General features: G+C 47.8%; 1 protein-coding gene across 2 annotated transcripts in view; it reads right to left on the reverse strand.

Annotated features, from left to right (window-relative positions):
* LOC137425567 (peroxisome proliferator-activated receptor delta) overlaps window positions 1-25,532 on the reverse strand; it is an 84,493-nt gene that overhangs the window by 41,993 nt on the left and 16,968 nt on the right. The window contains exon 1 of one of the 2 annotated variants that reach the window (XM_078776795.1): window positions 14,979-15,183. The exons of the other annotated variant lie outside the window; for it this stretch is intronic. The gene's annotated coding sequence lies outside the window, so the exon portion shown is untranslated. Of the gene's footprint in view, window positions 1-14,978; window positions 15,184-25,532 lie in introns of those variants that run through there. 2 annotated transcript variants of the gene reach the window in all.

A 25,532-nucleotide genomic window follows, 5' to 3' on the forward strand; every position in this document is an offset into this window, starting at 1 on the left:
CAAATGTCTGTCCGTTTGTCTGTCTGTCTGTTCCCAGGTACCGCAAAAACGGCTGAACCGATCGCAACGAAATTTTGGGTGGGTAATCCTGGGACGCCCCTGGAGTAAAATAGGCTATATTGTTTTTCCAATTTTTTCCCCAATTTTCCAATTTTCCAAATTTCCAGTTTTTCCAAACACGATGGAATACTATTTACCGATATGAACAGTGATGTTGCTTTTATTGAAATTCTACAAATACTGTTTAGATTTTGTTGATTTGCGTGTGATATGATTTAACGGATGTTTATGTAAATCGTTTAAAATAAAAAAAAGCCTTCAATTTCTGATATTTTGCCTTTTAATTTGGGCCTCCCAATTGAAGCCCCGCCCATAGGGTGGGTACCGTTGCTAGTATAATGTTATACGATTTCTCCTTCCAAGGAACTTCAACACAGGACGCCATTAGGCCCATCAAGGCCTGCACAATGGTTATTTGTCCATGATCCATCCTTTTTCATTGCTGAACATCAAGCATGGAAACAGCACATACCATCGTAAAAGTCTTTGATATGATGCGGTCGGGGGTCGAACTGCCGACCTCCCAGATTCAGAGCATACACTCTATAACCATTAAGCCACAGAGTTTCATTAGCTTTTCTTCCCGCCAACCCCGTTTTGAAATCCAATGTCAACATTTTCTCTAAGGCGTAGTAAAACATTGCCAGTGTTTCCACAGCAACATTGTCCATTTTTCTAAAACAGACTGCAAAATCGATAATGTCCACATGTGAAGAGAATGCCAAGCTACTTGTGCCAAAACTAAGCAGACAGGACAGCCAGCACCCACTGTGGGCATGATATCAGCATAGGGGGTTTTAACAATATACCCTCGAGATTTTAACCCGGAAATTTGACACTAAGTGGGAAAACAGATTTTCATTCGAGTTGTGCCAAGCTGCGAACCGATCTCGATATTCAAAGGATAAGAACATCATTTGGTCTTATACAGCCTTCCTTTTTGTCCCCCGTCGCAAAGCGTAGCGAAAGGGGGACTATGGCTTTCCCCTCCGTCCGTGTGTCCGTCCGTGCGTGCGTGTGTGCGTGCGTGCGTGCGTAAGCGAAGGACCGCATTCAAATCTGGTGTGTGGGTGCAACCCACGTCAAAATCCAAGATGGCCGCCGCCATGTATGTCTGATGCCATGTATGTCTGAACCTTGTGAGATGAATATCTTGAAAAATAAGTGAAGTACCAACGTCTAATTTGGTGTGTGGGTGTATCTCGGCATAAGGAAGAACGCTATTGTAAATTGGGTCGCCACGTCAAAATACAAGATGGCCGCCACCATATATATGTCTGAACCTTGTGAGCGAAATATCGCGAAAAATAAGCGAAGTACCAACTTCCAATCTGGCGTGTGGGTGTATCTACGCATACGGAAGAATGCTATTGACAATTGGGTCGCCACGTCAAAATCCAAGATGGTCGCCGCCATGTACGTCTGAACCTTGTGAGATGAATATCTTGAAAAATAAGCGAAGTACCAACTTCTAATCTGGCGTGTGGGTGTATCTCGGCACAAGCAAGAACGCTGTTTAAAATTGGGTCGCCACGTCAAAATCCAAGATGACCGCCGCCATGTATGTCTGAAACTTGTGAGATGAATATCTTGAAAAATAAGCGAAGTACCAACTTCTAATCTGGTGTGTGGGTGTATCTCGGCATAAGGAAGAACCCTATTGTAAATTGGGTCGCCACGTCAAAATTCAAGATGGCCGCCACCATATATATGTCTGAACCTTGTGAGCGAAATATCTTGAAAAATAAGCGAAGTACTAACTTCTAATCTGGTGTTTGGGTGTATCTCGGCATAAGGAAGAACGCCATTGAAAATTGGGTCGCCACGTCAAAATCCAAGATGGCCGCCTCCATGTATGTCTGAACCTTGTGAACGAAATATCATATCATAGCATGTTTTCTGCGTCTTCCACTTTGTCAACTCACATCACTTCACCGACGGGGGACCTAGGCATAACGCTTGTTGTACTGAGTTTGCAGGATGGCCTAGTGTTGTGTGCACTCACCGCTGAGCTGTGGGTTTGAATCTTAAAACCACCTTTAGAGGCCATTTTTCCCCGCAAGCGGGGGTTGGCCTTTTTCGGGAACTGTGGTTGTTGTTGTTTTTCGGTCCCCTTTTTGAAGCAATGTTTTACGGCCGGATGTGGGTTTGAATCTTAGTCAAACTATAATCTATCACCCTGGTGTTTGGCAGGCAGGGCGAGGCATCAATGTTTGTGTCATCCGTTGGATGGATGGTAAACTGGGAATTCCGTCTGCCAGCACTAGTTGGTGGGCGTTAAAGATCCACGACGTCTTTAGAGAAGAGTTAATGAGTTTTTTTTAGTTTTTTTTGTATGCAGTCAAGGCTCATCGAAGAGTAAGAATACATAACAGATCAGGACGTAACATAACAAAAGGAACAGCAGAAAGAGAATAGGGAAATGCCATGATGGCCGAGGGAGAAAATAGATGAAGATGGACAAACAAGGGATCTGTGTAAAAAACATAGGATCAATACCCCAGCGCTCACTTGGTAGAATAAACAGTATAATGCACCGACTAAGGGTATTTTAAAACAATTTCAATGGTTTCTAGAAGACAGGGCAGCATGTAGAATCATACTAACGTAATCATAAGACTTTAAACAAACAAACAATAAAATACCTATTTTGGGGGAACCCCTCCGGCCCCCCCCCCCCCGCCCCTCCCATCCGGTATACCTCCTCAGACCCCAATTTTTCTAATGCCTTGAACAAACATTGGTACATCATGGGTGATGAAGGTTGTGGTGAAGTTGCATTGAAATCGTGTGTGTAGTTTTTGAGAAGAAAGCAAATTCCTATTTTGGATGATCAAACCTGGATCCACTTTGACCCCCGGTAGACCCCCTCAGACTCAGATCTTTATAATGCCGTGAACAAACTTTAGTCACAACACAACAAATATAATTTGTGCCAAATTTGGTCGCAATCCCATCAGCAGTTTCGGAGAAGAAGTTTCAAGTGTTTACGGACTGACGACGTGCCATCGCATAAGCTCCCCTGAACTTCGTTCCAGGTGAGCTAATGAGGGGTAGGGAGTAACGCAAGAAGTGGACAAGATGGACACATAAGCAGAATTTGTGGGGAGGGAACAGGTTTCGTGGGTGTATAAAATATCATGTCTTTGGATGGGGGATTATCTGAGATGGTGGTGAACAGCTGTCTTGAAGACAATGTCTGGGGAGACAAAGCATGGAGAGGGTAGAGGGTGCAAGACCAGAAAACAGAGACCACCAACCTGTTGGAGATGGCAAAGTGATAGGCCCATAGACTCAGCTTCATCATGGGATATTCCTATTATCTTGACGACCTTGGTTTCCACGGCGTCAAGCTGAGCAATGTGTGAGACAGGGGCGCCAGCCCAGAGGGGAGAGCAGTACTCCATGGAGGCCTTGTAGGTGGATAGAATTACAGGTGTGACAAGCAAGGACTTTGCACGACAGAGGATGCCCAGTCGGTGTCTGACTTTGGAGGCCCACTTTGAAATGTAGCTTGCTCAGGAGAGATCGTGGATGAGAAGGAGATCCAGGAGTTTGAGTGACTGAACTTATTCAAGAGGATTGTTGAGAAAGGAGTTGGAGAGTTTGCCATATGGTCCTTGGTCGTTGTGGAGAGAGAGAGATAGTGAGTGTGTGAGATGTCTCAGGATTAAAAGATATTGTTATGAATTTGGTAATGCAACATCTAGAGCTAGGTAGATCTGAATAGGTAGGTATTCGGCTGTCGTGACAGGGACTCTACATGTAATAAGTTATTGATGTTCAGGCGGTTGTCGGGGTAAGATGTATGAGTGTGGATCTACCTGGAGATTCGAGTGTTAAATAGTGAGGGATTAAAGGTAACGCCCCTGTGAGTATCACCTAGTAATCAAACCTTTGTCCTTTATGGCACTGCAAACCACATAAACATTAGTTAGGTCCTTAGTGCAACATTAAATAATTCCCTTTCCCTGACATTGACTTCGTAATAAATGGGCACCACCAGGCCAAGAACACCGCCACAATACACCGCCACCGTTTACACCTCCAAGGCCTACAAACCTCGCCTGCGCACCTCAAAGGCCTACCAACCTCGCTGGCACGTGTTACACCAGGACCGCGGGGTCACGGACGGGAGATGTCAGGAGTCGCATGCCGCAGAGGGCGTGACCTGGGCGAGTTGGGAGGCTATGATTGGCTGAGGAGCGCGCCAATGTGACGTGATCGGCCACCAATATAGGCGACGGTCGGACGCCATTTCGAGAGTTCGAGTGGAGTCCAGAGTTCGAGTGGAGTCCAGAGTTCGAGTGGAGTCCAGAGTTCGAGTGGAGTCCAGAGTTGAGAGAGTTGAGTCGCAGAGTTCGTTGTTACAGTTCCGTACCAGAGTTCGTGGCAGTTGGCACAGGACACGGTTCGTTGCACAGTTCGTCGGAGTTGGCACAGGACACGGTTCGTTGAACATTCGTGACCACAGCTCGTTGCAGTTGGCAGTTGGCACTTGGTTTTGGTTGCTTCGTGCAGCCCTGCGGTGGACCGTTGGAGCAAAGGAGCTCGTGGTGTGTGTGGGCCGTTGGACCGACGAGGCCTGGTGGCGCTTGGAGGCGGACGCAGAGGGCCGTGGAACTTGGAGCGAGGTGTGCGATCGGGCCGAAAGGAGCGGTGTTGGACGGCAGCCACAAAGACGACGAAAGACCAGATAAGCCCGAATCCGCGTACATTTTGAACGACGTGACGTGTTCTTTTCGTAATTAATCTCCCTCGTTTTGTGTTTGATATCAGTCGTGTGGGGACGTCCCGATTTAGTTATTAGTATTACCGGCGCGTGTTTTTTTCACTGTTATTACTTTTCAATAATAAATCCTTATATTATTTTCTGTACATATTTGAACGCAGTTTCCTGGGTGTTTCATTTTAATAGATAAGGCTGTGGAGCTCGTTGCGTCTGGCCTCCCGCGCGTTTAACTTTGTGTTGAGCTTGAATCCGCCATTGAGTTTTCGCCTCGGGAGTGTAAAGTCTCGCAATCGGTCATCCGTGTTACCCTACGGTGTTCACCAAGGGTAGTCACGCGACAAGTGGTGTCAGGAGTGGGATTTGAACCCGTCGGACAAATTTTTTTGTCCGCGGCGAGACATCGACACGGTCGGACAAATTTTTTTGTCCGCGGGGAGACATCGACACGGTCGGGCGTACATTGCGCCCGACGTTCGAACGCAAAATTTTTATAGTCGAGGCGGAGAAATTTAATAATCAATCGGGCAAACGGAGCGCGATATCGTGTCTTCGTCAAATTTAAATTGTTTCAGGAATTATTAAAATAAATACGCGCGCGGGAAACAATCTTCCGGAAAGCGGATGTCGGAAATTGATGAGATGGAAGTACGCAGCGAGGCCTCCGTCAGCGTCGGGAGTGAGCCGGAAATAGGGGAATTAGATGCAGAGGTGAGCCTTGGAACCTCCCTCGTCCCGAGCACCAACTTATCCCCCTCCCCCACCGGGGAGTCGGGAGTAGTAGGAACGGCCCCGACAACCGACCAGCTGTTGGGTCAATTGCTTCGAAAAATGGAGTCCCAGGGGAAGGAATGTAGGGAAGGAATGAAGGGAATGAGTGATCGATTGGAGGAACAAATTGAAGGGATGGAAAAGAACAGTGAGCGATTGGGAAAGCAGATGGGGGACATGTACGCACAGAGAGAGCGAGCCAGTCGGGAATTGAATGAACAAATGAAGTCACAGGGGAAGGAATGGAGGGAAGGAATGAAGGAAATGAGTGATCGATTGAGTATTAAAATTGATGGGCTGGCAAACAAAATGGCAAAATTTGGAATTGCACAGGTGGATGGGGAATGTCCACAGGTGGATGGGGAATGTGTACAGGTAGATGGGGAATGCCTGCAGGTAAACGTGGAGTGTCCACAGGTGAGCGGGGAAGGAAATTTGGAATGTGAGAGTTGTAATGGGGAATGTTTCCCACATTCTGGCCTGGTTGTTTATCGGGACCGTGTGGATGTCACAACACCCCAACCGGGGGATGAATTTGGAATTGTGCAGCACCAGGGCGGTGGTGCGGAGCAAGAGGGGGTAGAGTTTTTGGGGGTCCGTGCAATGGAGCCGGACCAGGTATTTATTGGGGATATTGATCAAAGCCTGGCGGGGCCAGGAATGATTTGTGATGAGGATGATTTGATCCAGCGGCTGGAGACCTGTGACAGTCCCATGGAGGTAGAGCTTGTTCAGGCCCAAAGGAGCCTGGGTGATGAGGTGAGTTGGTCCGAGGAGGTGGTTGGAATGATCGAGGGGACGCTCACTCTACACTGCTATTTGGAAACAGAGGCTCCAAAATTGGACAACCAGTTGGGGGAGTGTGTTGGCTCCGGGCTGGATTTGGATCTTGGAGGATCGGGAGATAGAGCTTCTGGAGATTTGGTCCCTGTAGGGAATTTGGATCAACTGCAGGGAGGGGCAGAACAACCGGTGGTAGAGGTTGTTCCCTGCAGCTGCGGTTTGGCAGTGGGAATGAAAATTTGTAAAATAAAATTACAATGGGAACTTGATTTGGAGCAGCCATGGTTTGGATTGGTCCCCGGGCTGCGGGATCTGGATATGGAGAGGTCATGGGTGATGGCCTCGGGCAAAAGTTGCCCCTTTCAAAATTTGGGTATGCCAGCCAGCTGGGGGGCTGTGATGGCGAGATTTGGACGTGGGGTCCAGCCTTGGGTGTCGAGGTACGACCTGGGTCCCACGGGGGGTCTGGTGGAGTGTGGCGTCCCTTGTCCGTCGGGGCGCCGTCCGAGCCGGTGGCTCGGGCCGGCAGGGTCACCGGACCCTGGTGGGGGTTAAGACCTCCAGGGAGGTCCGAGGTGGTTTCTCAAGCCTGGGATGGCAAATATTGAGGACCACTAGGGGGAGGTGTTGTGGGTCGCGCTTTGGTGGTGGCACCGCAGATGGCCAGCTTGGGCCTGATGTAGTGATCACCCGGGCATGCGACCTGACACCCTCTCCCTGAGACTCTGGGACAACCAGCATGTGGTGACCTGGCATGGTGGTTGGTCTATGGACGCGGGTCAAACCGAATGGACAGGGATGGAGATAGCCTGCCGGACAACCATTGGGGCATCTGTGGAACGTGATGGTGTGAGCGACCTTCCACAGATGCTCCGTTGTGATTTATGGACTCTCGGGTTGGGAAGAGAGCCATGGGGATGTGAATCGGGAGATGTGTAACGAGCCGAGCATATGGGCCATGCTCGGCTGGCATGTGTATGGCAAAGCATCCTTCTTTGGTGAGGTTAGTGAAATGTGACAAATGGTTGGCATGGGTAATCTGTGGGTTAGATGGAAATTTAAGGGTGGATTTTGAAATGCCATGGTGGACACTGTACAGTGACGCCATTATTGATCCAGGTGTGTAGACCAAAGTGTTGGAGGCTGTGATGAAATTAATAGGGTAGCAAGACACAGCTTTCAACTGGTTGCGGGGGCAACTGTGCTGATATTTGGGACGCGGGATGATGGGGATGTAGTTGTGTAGCCTGAGGGTCAACGTGGTGCTGTGCGTGTCCGAGGTGTGTGGACCATGTCTTCTGGGTGGGTCTCCTGGTGGAGCATGGCTGTTGACTGGACCTTGGTGTGGTCAAGTGTGGGTGAGCACTGGGGGGCTGCAGTTCTGTAGTCGGACTGGGGGATGATGGGGAGGTGCAGGGGACGTGGCTGTAGGGATGCCACGCACTGCGACCGTGCCCCCCAGGGCCGAGGTTGTGTGTGCGGTAGTGTGTGTTTTGGCAGCAAGTGCTCACCACATTGGCCAGCTGGGGCTGCTGCAGCTGTGTTCCTCGCAGGGGGGGCCGAAGGATGGATGGTGGGTCGCACCCTTATGGACACTCATGGGCCATGTTGGCGTTTTGACTGCTCACCTTGTCCCGGTGACCCTTGCACGGTAGAGGTGCAGAGCTGTCGTGGCCACAGGTAGTGTAGTGATGATCACCGTTGGATGCGGATCCACATACCTGCCAGTGTAGTGGGGACAAAAGAGAAATTTGGAAGTATTTGGTTGGCCCAATGTGAAATTTTGGGAATTGTATGGGTGGATGGCACCTTTGAACCTGACCAACCTGCAACTACCTGCACTTGAGGTGAGTGTTTTGAGGAGTACTGTCCCAGGCTTCAGGATTTGCTTTGGGAAATTGGGGACATGTAATTTGGAGTTGGGAGGTGAGAGCGAGTGATGACATGGCCGGTGAGGGGATGGAATGGGAGCCACAGTGTCTTGTGGGTGGCGTATGTTTTTGTGTTGTGGTTAGGTGTTTTGATGTGGTCGTGAGAGTGGAACCTGGAGAGTGAGTGATGATTATTGGAGATAATGAGGGGCGATAAATTGTGCTTTTTGGAAATGTGCTAATGGAAAGGTGTAAGGATTTAATGATTCGAACTGTGAATGGGATTTCACATTGGCAGGCCATGGCAAGCCTTGTAACACCTTTTACACCATCTATGGAATTGTACTGAATTGTGCTGAGTTGTGTGGAGAATTGAATGGCAGCGGGGGAGGAAGTGTGTTTTGGGGTCTTGTGGGTGGGGAAGGTGTGTGTGTCCGCAGGTACAGAGCAAGCTCTGAGGAGCGATGCCTGCGGGCCCCCCTCTGCGGCAATTACCCCTGGCAGCCGGTGGTAACTGGAAATTGGAGCTCGTCGGTGGAGGGTCTGGTTGGGCGCCGCGGGGTGAGGAAGTCCCCCGGTGACCCGTGTTGCTGCGCGAAAGCAGGAGGCAAAGGAGCCTGGTGTGTGTGGAGACCCTCACCGGCGAGGTAACGGCGGAAAGGGGCTGTTGGGCTGTCACGGGGCCAAGAGGTAAAGGGGGGGGGGGGCAATGAATTTGTAAGTCGGTTGACTTGTTTTTGGGACTGCGGGCACCACAGCCTGATGCGCCCCCACCATCTTTTTGTGCGGTACCTCCCCGCTGCCTAGTTGAGGAATGCACACACACGTGAATGACATCAATGCCATGGTCCTGCAGGGGGTGTATTGGGAATAAGTGCTTTGTTGATTTTTGCAATGCCTTGATGACCTATGGAATGAGAATGAGTGGTTAAGGGGTCTGTGTAGCATGAATGTGGGCGAAATCCACCGAGCCGTGTCACTCACCTGTAACATCTGGACAGGGCCCGAGGAAATTTAGGGGGATGCATTGGGGATGGCCCCGCAGGTAAGGTTGAGTCTTGTGGCATCCACCGGGGGACGCGGTCTGTAGACCGGGGTATGTACAAAGGTTAGAGTTTTGAGTTTTGGAAAGATGGTTAAGTTTTGTGGTTAAGTTAGTGTTGTGTGTTGTTGTTTCCTCCCTCCACAGGAACAACGAAGAAGATGTACATACTTGCATGATGGTTAAGGGGTTCAGCATGTTAAGGAAGTGTAGGTAGGTAGTCCGACTCACTTCCCACAGCCCTTCCTGATTTATTTCATAGGTTAATTAAGTGTGTGACAGTAAGTGTTAAGGCTGGAATGGTAGCCCTGCGGTGAACCTTGCAGGAGCTACGGTTCCAGGGGGGGGGCTGTGTTATGAATTTGGTAATGCAACATCTAGAGCTAGGTAGATCTGAATAGGTAGGTATTCGGCTGTCGTGACAGGGACTCTACATGTAATAAGTTATTGATGTTCAGGCGGTTGTCGGGGTAAGATGTATGAGTGTGGATCTACCTGGAGATTCGAGTGTTAAATAGTGAGGGATTAAAGGTAACGCCCCTGTGAGTATCACCTAGTAATCAAACCTTTGTCCTTTATGGCACTGCAAACCACATAAACATTAGTTAGGTCCTTAGTGCAACATTAAATAATTCCCTTTCCCTGACATTGACTTCGTAATAAATGGGCACCACCAGGCCAAGAACACCGCCACAATACACCGCCACCGTTTACACCTCCAAGGCCTACAAACCTCGCCTGCGCACCTCAAAGGCCTACCAACCTCGCTGGCACGTGTTACACCAGGACCGCGGGGTCACGGACGGGAGATGTCAGGAGTCGCATGCCGCAGAGGGCGTGACCTGGGCGAGTTGGGAGGCTATGATTGGCTGAGGAGCGCGCCAATGTGACGTGATCGGCCACCAATATAGGCGACGGTCGGACGCCATTTCGAGAGTTCGAGTGGAGTCCAGAGTTCGAGTGGAGTCCAGAGTTCGAGTGGAGTCCAGAGTTCGAGTGGAGTCCAGAGTTGAGAGAGTTGAGTCGCAGAGTTCGTTGTTACAGTTCCGTACCAGAGTTCGTGGCAGTTGGCACAGGACACGGTTCGTTGCACAGTTCGTCGGAGTTGGCACAGGACACGGTTCGTTGAACATTCGTGACCACAGCTCGTTGCAGTTGGCAGTTGGCACTTGGTTTTGGTTGCTTCGTGCAGCCCTGCGGTGGACCGTTGGAGCAAAGGAGCTCGTGGTGTGTGTGGGCCGTTGGACCGACGAGGCCTGGTGGCGCTTGGAGGCGGACGCAGAGGGCCGTGGAACTTGGAGCGAGGTGTGCGATCGGGCCGAAAGGAGCGGTGTTGGACGGCAGCCACAAAGACGACGAAAGACCAGATAAGCCCGAATCCGCGTACATTTTGAACGACGTGACGTGTTCTTTTCGTAATTAATCTCCCTCGTTTTGTGTTTGATATCAGTCGTGTGGGGACGTCCCGATTTAGTTATTAGTATTACCGGCGCGTGTTTTTTTCACTGTTATTACTTTTCAATAATAAATCCTTATATTATTTTCTGTACATATTTGAACGCAGTTTCCTGGGTGTTTCATTTTAATAGATAAGGCTGTGGAGCTCGTTGCGTCTGGCCTCCCGCGCGTTTAACTTTGTGTTGAGCTTGAATCCGCCATTGAGTTTTCGCCTCGGGAGTGTAAAGTCTCGCAATCGGTCATCCGTGTTACCCTACGGTGTTCACCAAGGGTAGTCACGCGACAATATATTCCAAGTGTGTGGCGAGTTTGTAATTATATCATGGTCTGAAGATAGGGGGAGAGGCTGCTGTCTGTATATCTGAAGGGTGAGGGATGTCACGGCAGAGGGTGGAGTCATCAAAGAGATAAAGAGGATTTTCCAGAGAGGCAGAGAGATCATTTATGAAGAATAGGAATATGTGTGGCCTTGAACAGTGTCTTGGGAGTTGGGGCACTCCAGCCTTGACAGAGTGAGGAGATGAAAGGATCCCTTTGAGAGCCATGTGTTGGTTACGAGAGTAGAGGAAGTCAGCAAGCCATGTGTGGAGTTGGCTTTGGATGTCATAGGTAGAGACTTCGAAGAGTAAGGCAGGATGTCAGACCGTAGCAAAAGCACGATTAATGTCCAGAGAGACATCCCCGATCTCATGTCTGATATTGAGGGTCAGATATCCATTGTTGGGAGAGCAGGAGCTGCATGTCCAAGGTAGAGTGACCAGGGGTGGGTTCCGTTAGCAATCAGCTTGCTATCGCTTTCCAAGTTCCATATCAAGTGTTTTTCAAGCCGCTTGCCTAGCCGCTTGGCAAGTGGAGCAAGTGTTTAAGAGAGGTGCTTCGCTAAGTTAGCAAAAATGGCTGCTGTAGTCAGATGCAAAACGATACGACAACCAGTGAAATGTTCGGAGGCATCGTGTCATGTATACTTATAATATTATTGAAATTTGCGTTTCATAATAATTTTTAGTTCACATGGAACAAAGTGCAGGGGAGCTTATGCGATGGTGCGTTGTCAGTCCGTCAGTCCGTAAACACTTGAAACTTCTTCTCCGAAACCGCTGATGGGATTGCGACCAAATTTTGCACAAATTATATTGTTGTGTTGTGACTGAGGTTTGTTCACAGCATTACAAAATCGGGGTCTAAGGGGGTTTACCGGGGTCAAAGTGGTTCCAGGTTTGACACTCCAAAATAGGGATTTGCTTTATTTTCTGAAATTACACACACAATTTCGATGAAACTTCACCACAACCTTCACCACCCGTGCTGTACCAAAGTTTGTTCACGGCATTAAAAAAATCTGCCCCTTTGGGGATTCTATAAGGGGAGGTGGTTGCCCCCCAAAATATATATTTGCTTTCTTCTGAGAAACTACTCACGCAATTTCGATGAAACTTCACCACAACCTTAATCACCCGTGATGTACCAATGTTTGTTCAAGGCATTGGAAAAATTGGGGTCTTAGGAGGTATATGGGGTTGGGGGAGCAGGGATTGCCCCCCAAAATAGGTATTTGCTTTCTTCTGAGAAACTACTCATGCAATTTCGATGAAACTTCACCACAACCTTAATCACCCATGATGTACCAATGTTTGTTCAAGGCATTCGAAAAATTGGGGTCTTAGGAGGTATATGGGGTTGGGGGAGCAGGGATTGCCCCCCAGAATAGGTATTTTTTTGTTTGAAGTCTTACGATTATGTTAGTATGATTCTACATGCCGCCCTGTAGTCTAGCAACCATTGAAATTGGTTTAAAATACCTTTACTTGGTGCAGTATACTGTTTATTCTACCAGGTGAGTGCTAGGGGTATTGCCCCTATGTTTACTCTACTCTTCATCCTAATTCTTCAAGATCTACAAACATGCAAAACCCCTCTGCGTTCCCTTCTCCCAAAAATACACAGTGGTAGATCCATAGATGAGCTTGACAAGGGGCTCCTCCTTCTGACTTCCCATTTCTTTGTCTTTCTTTCCCTCTTCCTCATACTCTGTAGTCGCTACTAACACAATACATTTTATTGGGGAAGTTGCCATAAGAGGCTCGAGTAAACCTGAAAAAGATCACCCAGACAGCATTTACTTGAGTACCTCTAGAGTATTGTTTACATGGAGGCCGCCATGTTGTTAAGTGGTGCCGAGCACTCTATTCCATTAGAACGCTTGCTTGAGCGCTTTGAATCAAGCAAGCTGTTTGCTAACGGAACACACCAATGGTCTGAATCCAAATTGATGATTTGAGATGAGGTCATTGGAGAAAAGGAATGATTTCATATCAAATACGATGATGGATTCCATGACCTTGCTGATGATTGGAAGCAAGCTGATTGGTCTGTAGTTAAGGGTTCTGTTTTCACACCTTTTTATGTAATGCTGTGATGTTGCCTGATTTCCAAATAGGTGGAAGATGACCGAGGGTAAATGACAGGGTGAAAAGGGCAGAGAGAGGAAGTGCAAGAGCAGGTTTTTCGGACACGCGAGCTGATGCCATCTGGTGTAGTTGCAGAGTCAGAGTCGAGGGTTGACAGAAACTTCTCAACCTTCTCAGGGGCAAAGGACAGAATTCAGCAGCAGGTAGGGGTGAACGAGAAGGATGGGTACAGAGATAGAGAGGGGTTGGGGACACAATATTTTGAAGCAAACACAAAATTGAGGCATTCGGCCTTCTCGCGAGCAGAGTTGACGGTGGTGCCATTTCAAGTGAGGGAGGGGTTGGAAGGGGAGCATACACCAGAGACAGACTTAACAAGGTGCCACCAGGTTTTAAAGGAGGAAGTCAAGTCTGAAAGTTCAATCTTGAGGTTGGACAGATGTTATTTTCTGGCTCTCCTGAGAGTGGACACACACTTGTTGCGGACTGCAAGGAATGATGGGTAAGATAACTGAAGATCGGATGGGATGAATCTGTGCACAAGAGAGAGCAGGTTTCTGTGGAAGAATTCCAGGGGCTGAGTTAATATCAGGGGCGGTAGATATTGGAGACCAGTCTGCTTGCAGTCCGTGCCACTTTAACTGACTGAACTGCCAGACTCGCCGGCGCTGAGGCTGCTCTATGAGGATGGGCAGAGAAATGTTGACCTTCACAAGCACATGATCAGATTAACCAATTGGGGCAGAGGAAGAAGCAAAATACATTGGTGGGGAAGTTGGTCATCACAAAATCCAAAAGGGAAGATTTGCCATTGGGAGAAATCTAGGTGGGGAAGTTTCCAGATTGAGTCACAGAAGTCCTTTGCAGAAGTGCCGTGGCTGGTGAGAGAAGTTATCAGGGCAACCCTGAACAAATTCCTGCTCAATTCACCTTCAGTCGAACGCCAGGACCTGCCAGCCAGGTCGTGAAAGACTTTGCCCAGCCGAACCCACAGGAAGGTGGGAATAATTGGGCCTATCAACGTACATTAGTCCACACCAACAACAAATGTCTTCGTTGTCTGGGGACATCAGAGACCAAGACAAATATCGAAATGGACGTTTAGTCCACTCAACCCAGACCTGCAGCACCTTGAGACGACTTCCATTATTGACACCACAATAATATTGTGGTCCCAAAGAGGGGATGGTCGACAAACGCGAAACAACCGGCAGCATGAATATAAAATAACCGGTACAATATTATAACTACAACAGCACTCAGTAGAGAGCATATCTCAAAAAGTTGTGGACAGATTCGGACAAAACTTGGTGGACAGGTTGGGTGTGTGACAAGGAAAAATCGATTCGATTTTGGTGAAGATCTGAATACGGATCCGGATACGAGAATTATTTAATTTTTTAAGTGACTTCTTCACCAATGAGAGATCGGGCCAAAATCGATATATAACATGATATTTCAAAAAGTTATTGACGGATTATGACGAAACGAGGTGGACGAGTTGTTTGGGTGACAAGAACAAGGCGATTGGATTTTGGTTCAGGTCCGAATCCAGATCCGGCCTATCAGGGGGATATAAAACGTAAACTGTTCTACCTGGCGGAGTTATGCGCTGCAGCGAGTGCCGTTCCAATTTCCAACTCAGGTGAATAAAGCTCAATAGTAATTGGGGGTGACAGGAAGCAAAAATCACCTCGTTCTGGCGTTTATACAAACTTCCAATCCTTCACGTTCCCTTAATCACTCACTTTGCCCCCCCAAGAGTTTACTCGTTCGCAGTCTCGTGGCTCATTTACCACTCGACAGCAGTAATCGAGAAAAGGTCAGAGACGTACAGTGAGACCTGTTTACCTCACCTTCGCTTTCACAGTCGCTCGCGCTTTCCTCCTTCTTTCCTCACTCATTCGCTCATACCTCTGCCTGGGCTCTGCCTCTGGGCCAAAAACTAAGCGAATCACTCGTTCATTCCTCACTCTCTTGCGAAAGCGATCGGGACGGACAAGAGATTGTTTCGTTCAGTGAATGATTCACTGAAGTCTCGTGACATCGGAGATTTTCATTCTGCGAATGAATAGAGAAGTTTTGTGACAGCGGCAATGAAACGCGTCTGCTTATTCGTTCAACACTGACGCATGCACACACTCAAACACTCATCACTTGATCACCTCGTCAACACTTACACTTACCCACACTCACTCAAACACTCATCACTTGATCACCTCGTCAACACTTACACTTACCCACACTCACTCACTCATCACTTGCTCACCTCGTCAACACTTACACTAACCCACACTCACTCAAACACTCATCACTTGATCACCTCGTCAACACTTACACTTACCCACACTCACTCAAACACTCATCACTTGATCACCTCGTCAACACTTACACTTACCCACACTCACTCACTCATCACTTGCTCACCTCGTCAACACTTACACTAACCCACACTCACTCATCACTTGCTCACCTCGTCAACACTTACACTTACCCACACTCACTCAAACACTCATCACTTGATCACCTCGTCAACACTTACACTAACCCACACTCACTCATCACTTGCTCACCTCGTCAACACTTACACTTACCCACACTCACTCAAACACTCATCACTTGATCACCTCGTCAACACTTACACTTACCCACACTCACTCACTCATCACTTGCTCACCTCGTCAACACTTACACTAACCCACACTCACTCATCACTTGCTCACCTCGTCAACACTTACACTTACCCACACTCACTCACTCATCACTTGCTCACCTCGTCAACACTTACACTAACCCACACTCACTCATCACTTGCTCACCTCGTCAACACTTACACTTACCCACACTCACTCAAACACTCATCACTTGATCACCTCGTCAACACTTACACTTACCCACACTCACTCAAACACTCATCACTTGATCACCTCGTCAACACTTACACTTACCCACACTCACTCACTCATCACTTGCTCACCTCGACAACACTTACACTAACCCACACTCACTCATCACTTGCTCACCTCGTCAACACTTACACTTACCCACACTCACTCAAACACTCATCACTTGATCACCTCGTCAACACTTACACTAACCCACACTCACTCATCACTTGCTCACCTCGTCAACACTTACACTTACCCACACTCACTCAAACACTCATCACTTGATCACCTCGTCAACACTTACACTTACCCACACTCACTCACTCATCACTTGCTCACCTCGTCAACACTTACACTAACCCACACTCACTCATCACTTGCTCACCTCGTCAACACTTACACTTACCCACACTCACTCACTCATCACTTGCTCACCTCGTCAACACTTACACTAACCCACACTCACTCATCACTTGCTCACCTCGTCAACACTTACACTTACCCACACTCACTCACACACTCATCACTTGCTCACCTCGTCAACACTTACACTTACCCACACTCACTCAAACACTCATCACTTGCTCACCTCGTCAACACTTACACTTACCCACACTCACTCAAACACCCATCACTTGCTCACCTCGTCAGCACTTACACTTACCCACACTCACTCAAACACTCATCACTTGCTCACCTCGTCAACACTTACACTTACCCACACTCACTCAAACACTCATCACTTGCTCACCTCGTCAACACTTACACTTACCCACACTCACTCAAACACTCATCACTTGCTCACCTCGTCAACACTTAGACTTACCCACACTCACTCAAACACTCATCACTTGCTCACCTCGTCAACACTTACACTTACCCACACTCACTCAAACACCCATCACTTGCTCACCTCGTCAACACTTACACTTACCCACACTCACTCAAACACCCATCACTTGCTCACCTCGTCAGCACTTACACTTACCCACACTCACTCAAACACTCATCACTTGCTCATTTCGTCAACACCTACACTTATCCACACTCACTCAAACACTCATCACTTGCTCACCTCGTCAACACTTACACTTACCCACCCTCACTCAACACTCATCACTTGCTCACCTCGTCAACACTTACACTTACCCACACTCACTCAAACACTCATCACTTGCTCATTTCGTCAACACCTACACTTATCCACACTCACTCAAACACTCATCACTTGCTCACCTCGTCAACACTTACACTTACCCACCCTCACTCAACACTCATCACTTGCTCACCTCGTCAGCACTTACACTTACCCACACTCACTCAAACACCCATCACTTGCTCACCTCGTCAACACTTACACTTACCCACACTCACTCAAACACTCATCACTTGCTCATTTCGTCAACACCTACACTTACCCACACTCACTCAAACACTCATCACTTGCTCACCTCGTCAACACTTACACTTACCCACCCTCACTCAACACTCATCACTTGCTCACCTCGTCAACACTTACACTTACCCACCCTCACTCAAACACTCATCACTTGCTCACCTCGTCAACACTTACACTTACCCACACTCACTCAAACACCCATCACTTGCTCACCTCGTCAACACTTACACTTACCCACACTCACTCAAACACTCATCACTTGCTCACCTCGTCAACACTTACACTTACCCACACTCACTCAAACACTCATCACTTGCTCACCTCGTCAACACTTACACTTACCCACACTCACTCAAACACTCATCACTTGCTCACCTCGTCAACACTTACACTTACCCACACTCACTCAAACACTCATCACTTGCTCACCTCGTCAACACTTACACTTACCCACACTCACTCAAACACTCATAACTTGTTCACCTCGTCAACACTTACACTTACCCACACTCACTCAAACACTCATAACTTGTTCACCTCGTCAACACTTACACTTACCCACCCTCACTCAAACACTCATCACTTGATCACCTCGTCAACACTTACACTAACCCACACTCACTCATCACTTGCTCACCTCGTCAACACTTACACTTACCCACACTCACTCAAACACTCATCACTTGATCACCTCGTCAACACTTACACTAACCCACACTCACTCATCACTTGCTCACCTCGTCAACACTTACACTTACCCACACTCACTCAAACACTCATCACTTGATCACCTCGTCAACACTTACACTTACCCACACTCACTCACTCATCACTTGCTCACCTCGTCAACACTTACACTAACCCACACTCACTCATCACTTGCTCACCTCGTCAACACTTACACTTACCCACACTCACTCACTCATCACTTGCTCACCTCGTCAACACTTACACTAACCCACACTCACTCATCACTTGCTCACCTCGTCAACACTTACACTTACCCACACTCACTCACACACTCATCACTTGCTCACCTCGTCAACACTTACACTTACCCACACTCACTCAAACACTCATCACTTGCTCACCTCGTCAACACTTACACTTACCCACACTCACTCAAACACCCATCACTTGCTCACCTCGTCAGCACTTACACTTACCCACACTCACTCAAACACTCATCACTTGCTCACCTCGTCAACACTTACACTTACCCACACTCACTCAAACACTCATCACTTGCTCACCTCGTCAACACTTACACTTACCCACACTCACTCAAACACTCATCACTTGCTCACCTCGTCAACACTTAGACTTACCCACACTCACTCAAACACTCATCACTTGCTCACCTCGTCAACACTTACACTTACCCACACTCACTCAAACACCCATCACTTGCTCACCTCGTCAACACTTACACTTACCCACACTCACTCAAACACCCATCACTTGCTCACCTCGTCAGCACTTACACTTACCCACACTCACTCAAACACTCATCACTTGCTCATTTCGTCAACACCTACACTTATCCACACTCACTCAAACACTCATCACTTGCTCACCTCGTCAACACTTACACTTACCCACCCTCACTCAACACTCATCACTTGCTCACCTCGTCAACACTTACACTTACCCACACTCACTCAAACACTCATCACTTGCTCATTTCGTCAACACCTACACTTATCCACACTCACTCAAACACTCATCACTTGCTCACCTCGTCAACACTTACACTTACCCACCCTCACTCAACACTCATCACTTGCTCACCTCGTCAGCACTTACACTTACCCACACTCACTCAAACACCCATCACTTGCTCACCTCGTCAACACTTACACTTACCCACACTCACTCAAACACTCATCACTTGCTCATTTCGTCAACACCTACACTTACCCACACTCACTCAAACACTCATCACTTGCTCACCTCGTCAACACTTACACTTACCCACCCTCACTCAACACTCATCACTTGCTCACCTCGTCAACACTTACACTTACCCACACTCACTCAACACTCATCACTTGCTCACCTCGTCAAAACTTACACTTACCCACACTCACTCAACACTCATCACTTGCTCACCTCGTCAACACTTACACTTACCCACACTCACTCAAACACTCATCACTTGCTCACCTCGTCAACACTTACACTTACCCACACTCACTCAAACACTCATAACTTGTTCACCTCGTCAACACTTACACTTACCCACACTTACTCAAACACCCATCACTTGCTCACCTCGTCAACACTTACACTTACCCACACTTACTCAAACACCCATCACTTGCTCACCTCGTCAACACTTACACTTACCCACACTCACTCAAACACCCATCACTTGCTCACCTCGTCAACACTTACACTTACCCACACTCACACACTCATCACTTGCTCACCTCGTCAACACTTACACTTACCCACACTCACTCAAACACTCATCACTTGCTCACCTCGTCAACACTTACACTTACCCACACTCACTCAAACACCCATGACTTGCTCACCTCGTCAACACTTACACTTACCCACACTCACTCAAACACTCATCACTTGCTCGCCTCGTCAACACTTACACTAACCCACACTCACTCAAACACTCATCACTTGATCACCTCGTCAACACTTACACTTACCCACACTCACTCACTCATCACTTGCTCACCTCGTCAACACTTACACTAACCCACACTCACTCATCACTTGCTCACCTCGTCAACACTTACACTTACCCACACTCACTCACACACTCATCACTTGCTCACCTCGTCAACACTTGCACTTACCCACACTCACTCAAACACTCATCACTTGCTCACCTCGTCAACACTTACACTTACCCACACTCACTCAAACACCCATCACTTGCTCACCTCGTCAACACTTACACTTACCCACACTCACTCAAACACTCATCACTTGCTCGCCTCGTCAACACTTACACTAACCCACACTCACTCAAACACTCATCACTTGATCACCTCGTCAACACTTACACTTACCCACACTCACTCACTCATCACTTGCTCACCTCGTCAACACTTACACTAACCCACACTCACTCATCACTTGCTCACCTCGTCAACACTTACACTTACCCACACTCACTCACACACATCACTTGCTCACCTCGTCAACACTTACACTTACCCACACTCACTCAAACACTCATCACTTGCTCACCTCGTCAACACTTACACTTACCCACACTCACTCAAACACCCATCACTTGCTCACCTCGTCAGCACTTACACTTACCCACACTCACTCAAACACTCATCACTTGCTCACCTCGTCAACACTTACACTTACCCACACTCACTCAAACACTCATCACTTGCTCACCTCGTCAACACTTACACTTACCCACACTCACTCAAACACTCATCACTTGCTCACCTCGTCAACACTTACACTTACCCACACTCACTCAAACACTCATCACTTGCTCACCTCGTCAACACTTACACTTACCCACACTCACTCAAACACCCATCACTTGCTCACCTCGTCAACACTTACACTTACCCACACTCACTCAAACACCCATCACTTGCTCACCTCGTCAGCACTTACACTTACCCACACTCACTCAAACACTCATCACTTGCTCATTTCGTCAACACCTACACTTATCCACACTCACTCAAACACTCATCACTTGCTCACCTCGTCAACACTTACACTTACCCACCCTCACTCAACACTCATCACTTGCTCACCTCGTCAACACTTACACTTACCCACACTCACTCAAACACTCATCACTTGCTCATTTCGTCAACACCTACACTTATCCACACTCACTCAAACACTCATCACTTGCTCACCTCGTCAACACTTACACTTACCCACCCTCACTCAACACTCATCACTTGCTCACCTCGTCAGCACTTACACTTACCCACACTCACTCAAACACCCATCACTTGCTCACCTCGTCAACACTTACACTTACCCACACTCACTCAAACACTCATCACTTGCTCATTTCGTCAACACCTACACTTACCCACACTCACTCAAACACTCATCACTTGCTCACCTCGTCAACACTTACACTTACCCACCCTCACTCAACACTCATCACTTGCTCACCTCGTCAACACTTACACTTACCCACACTCACTCAACACTCATCACTTGCTCACCTCGTCAAAACTTACACTTACCCACACTCACTCAAACACTCATCACTTGCTCACCTCGTCAACACTTACACTTACCCACACTCACTCAAACACTCATCACTTGCTCACCTCGTCAACACTTACACTTACCCACACTCACTCACACACTCATCACTTGCTCACCTCGTCAACACTTACACTTACCCACACTCACTCAAACACTCATCACTTGCTCACCTCGTCAACACTTACACTTACCCACACTCACTCAAACACCCATCACTTGCTCACCTCGTCAGCACTTACACTTACCCACACTCACTCAAACACTCATCACTTGCTCACCTCGTCAACACTTACACTTACCCACACTCACTCAAACACTCATCACTTGCTCACCTCGTCAACACTTACACTTACCCACACTCACTCAAACACTCATCACTTGCTCACCTCGTCAACACTTACACTTACCCACACTCACTCAAACACCCATCACTTGCTCACCTCGTCAACACTTACTTACCCACACTCACTCAAACACCCATCACTTGCTCACCTCATCAGCACTTACACTTACCCACACTCACTCAAACACTCATCACTTGCTCATTTCGTCAACACCTACACTTATCCACACTCACTCAAACACTCATCACTTGCTCACCTCGTCAACACTTACACTTACCCACCCTCACTCAACACTCATCACTTGCTCACCTCGTCAACACTTACACTTACCCACACTCACTCAAACACTCATCACTTGCTCACCTCGTCAACACTTACACTTACCCACCCTCACTCAACACTCATCACTTGCTCACCTCGTCAACACTTACACTTACCCACACTCACTCAAACACTCATCACTTGCTCATTTCGTCAACACCTACACTTATCCACACTCACTCAAACACTCATCACTTGCTCACCTCGTCAACACTTACACTTACCCACCCTCACTCAACACTCATCACTTGCTCACCTCGTCAACACTTACACTTACCCACACTCACTCAAACACCCATCACTTGCTCACCTCGTCAACACTTACACTTACCCACCCTCACTCAACACTCATCACTTGCTCACCTCGTCAACACTTACACTTACCCACACTCACTCAAACACTCATCACTTGCTCACCTCGTCAACACTTACACTTACCCACCCTCACTCACTCATCACTTGCTCACCTCGTCAACACTTACACTTACCCACACTCACTCACTCATCACTTGCTCACCTCGTCAACACTTACACTAACCCACACTCACTCATCACTTGCTCACCTCGTCAACACTTACACTTACCCACACTCACTCACACACTCATCACTTGCTCACCTCGTCAACACTTACACTTACCCACACTCACTCAAACACTCATCACTTGCTCACCTCGTCAACACTTACACTTACCCACACTCACTCAAACACCCATCACTTGCTCACCTCGTCAGCACTTACACTTACCCACACTCACTCAAACACTCATCACTTGCTCACCTCGTCAACACTTACACTTACCCACACTCACTCAAACACTCATCACTTGCTCACCTCGTCAACACTTACACTTACCCACACTCACTCAAACACTCATCACTTGCTCACCTCGTCAACACTTACACTTACCCACACTCACTCAAACACTCATCACTTGCTCACCTCGTCAACACTTACACTTACCCACACTCACTCAAACACCCATCACTTGCTCACCTCGTCAACACTTACACTTACCCACACTCACTCAAACACCCATCACTTGCTCACCTCGTCAGCACTTACACTTACCCACACTCACTCAAACACTCATCACTTGCTCATTTCGTCAACACCTACACTTATCCACACTCACTCAAACACTCATCACTTGCTCACCTCGTCAACACTTACACTTACCCACCCTCACTCAACACTCATCACTTGCTCACCTCGTCAACACTTACACTTACCCACACTCACTCAAACACTCATCACTTGCTCATTTCGTCAACACCTACACTTATCCACACTCACTCAAACACTCATCACTTGCTCACCTCGTCAACACTTACACTTACCCACCCTCACTCAACACTCATCACTTGCTCACCTCGTCAGCACTTACACTTACCCACACTCACTCAAACACCCATCACTTGCTCACCTCGTCAACACTTACACTTACCCACACTCACTCAAACACTCATCACTTGCTCATTTCGTCAACACCTACACTTACCCACACTCACTCAAACACTCATCACTTGCTCACCTCGTCAACACTTACACTTACCCACCCTCACTCAACACTCATCACTTGCTCACCTCGTCAACACTTACACTTACCCACACTCACTCAACACTCATCACTTGCTCACCTCGTCAAAACTTACACTTACCCACACTCACTCAACACTCATCACTTGCTCACCTCGTCAACACTTACACTTACCCACACTCACTCAAACACTCATCACTTGCTCACCTCGTCAACACTTACACTTACCCACACTCACTCAAACACTCATAACTTGTTCACCTCGTCAACACTTACACTTACCCACACTCACTCAAACACTCATAACTTGTTCACCTCGTCAACACTTACACTTACCCACCCTCACTCAAACACTCATCACTTGCTCACCTCGTCAACACTTACACTTACCCACACTCACTCAAACACCCATCACTTCCTCACCTCGTCAACACTTACACTTACCCACACTCACTCAAACACTCATCACTTGCTCACCTCGTCAACACTTACACTTACCCACACTCACTCAAACACTCATCACTTGCTCACCTCGTCAACACTTACACTTACCCACACTCACTCAAACACTCATCACTTGCTCACCTCATCAACACTTACACTTACCCACACTCACTCAAACACTCATCACTTGCTCACCTCGTCAACACTTACACTTACCCACACTCACTCAAACACTCATAACTTGTTCACCTCGTCAACACTTACACTTACCCACACTCACTCAAACACTCATAACTTGTTCACCTCGTCAACACTTACACTTACCCACCCTCACTCAAACACTCATCACTTGCTCACCTCGTCAACACTTACACTTACCCACACTTACTCAAACACCCATCACTTGCTCACCTCGTCAACACTTACACTTACCCACACTTACTCAAACACCCATCACTTGCTCACCTCGTCAACACTTACACTTACCCACACTCACTCAAACACCCATCACTTGCTCACCTCGTCAACACTTACACTTACCTACACTCACACACTCATCACTTGCTCACCTCGTCAACACTTACACTTACCCACACTCACTCAAACACTCATCACTTGCTCACCTCGTCAACACTTACACTTACCCACACTCACTCAAACACCCATGACTTGCTCACCTCGTCAACACTTACACTTACCCACACTCACTCAAACACTCAACACTTGCTCGCCTCGTCAACACTTACACTAACCCACACTCACTCAAACACTCATCACTTGATCACCTCGTCAACACTTACACTTACCCACACTCACTCACTCATCACTTGCTCACCTCGTCAACACTTACACTAACCCACACTCACTCATCACTTGCTCACCTCGTCAACACTTACACTTACCCACACTCACTCACACACTCATCACTTGCTCACCTCGTCAACACTTACACTTACCCACACTCACTCAAACACTCATCACTTGCTCACCTCGTCAACACTTACACTTACCCACACTCACTCAAACACCCATCACTTGCTCACCTCGTCAACACTTACACTTACCCACACTCACTCAAACACTCATCACTTGCTCGCCCCGTCAACACTTACACTAACCAACACTCACTCAAACACTCATCACTTGATCACCTCGTCAACACTTACACTTACCCACACTCACTCACTCATCACTTGCTCACCTCGTCAACACTTACACTAACCCACACTCACTCATCACTTGCTC

The sequence above is a fragment of the Myxine glutinosa genome, chromosome 4 (assembly GCF_964187855.1).
Source record: "Myxine glutinosa chromosome 4, kmMyxGlut1.1, whole genome shotgun sequence".
NCBI lineage: Eukaryota > Metazoa > Chordata > Myxini > Myxiniformes > Myxinidae > Myxine > Myxine glutinosa.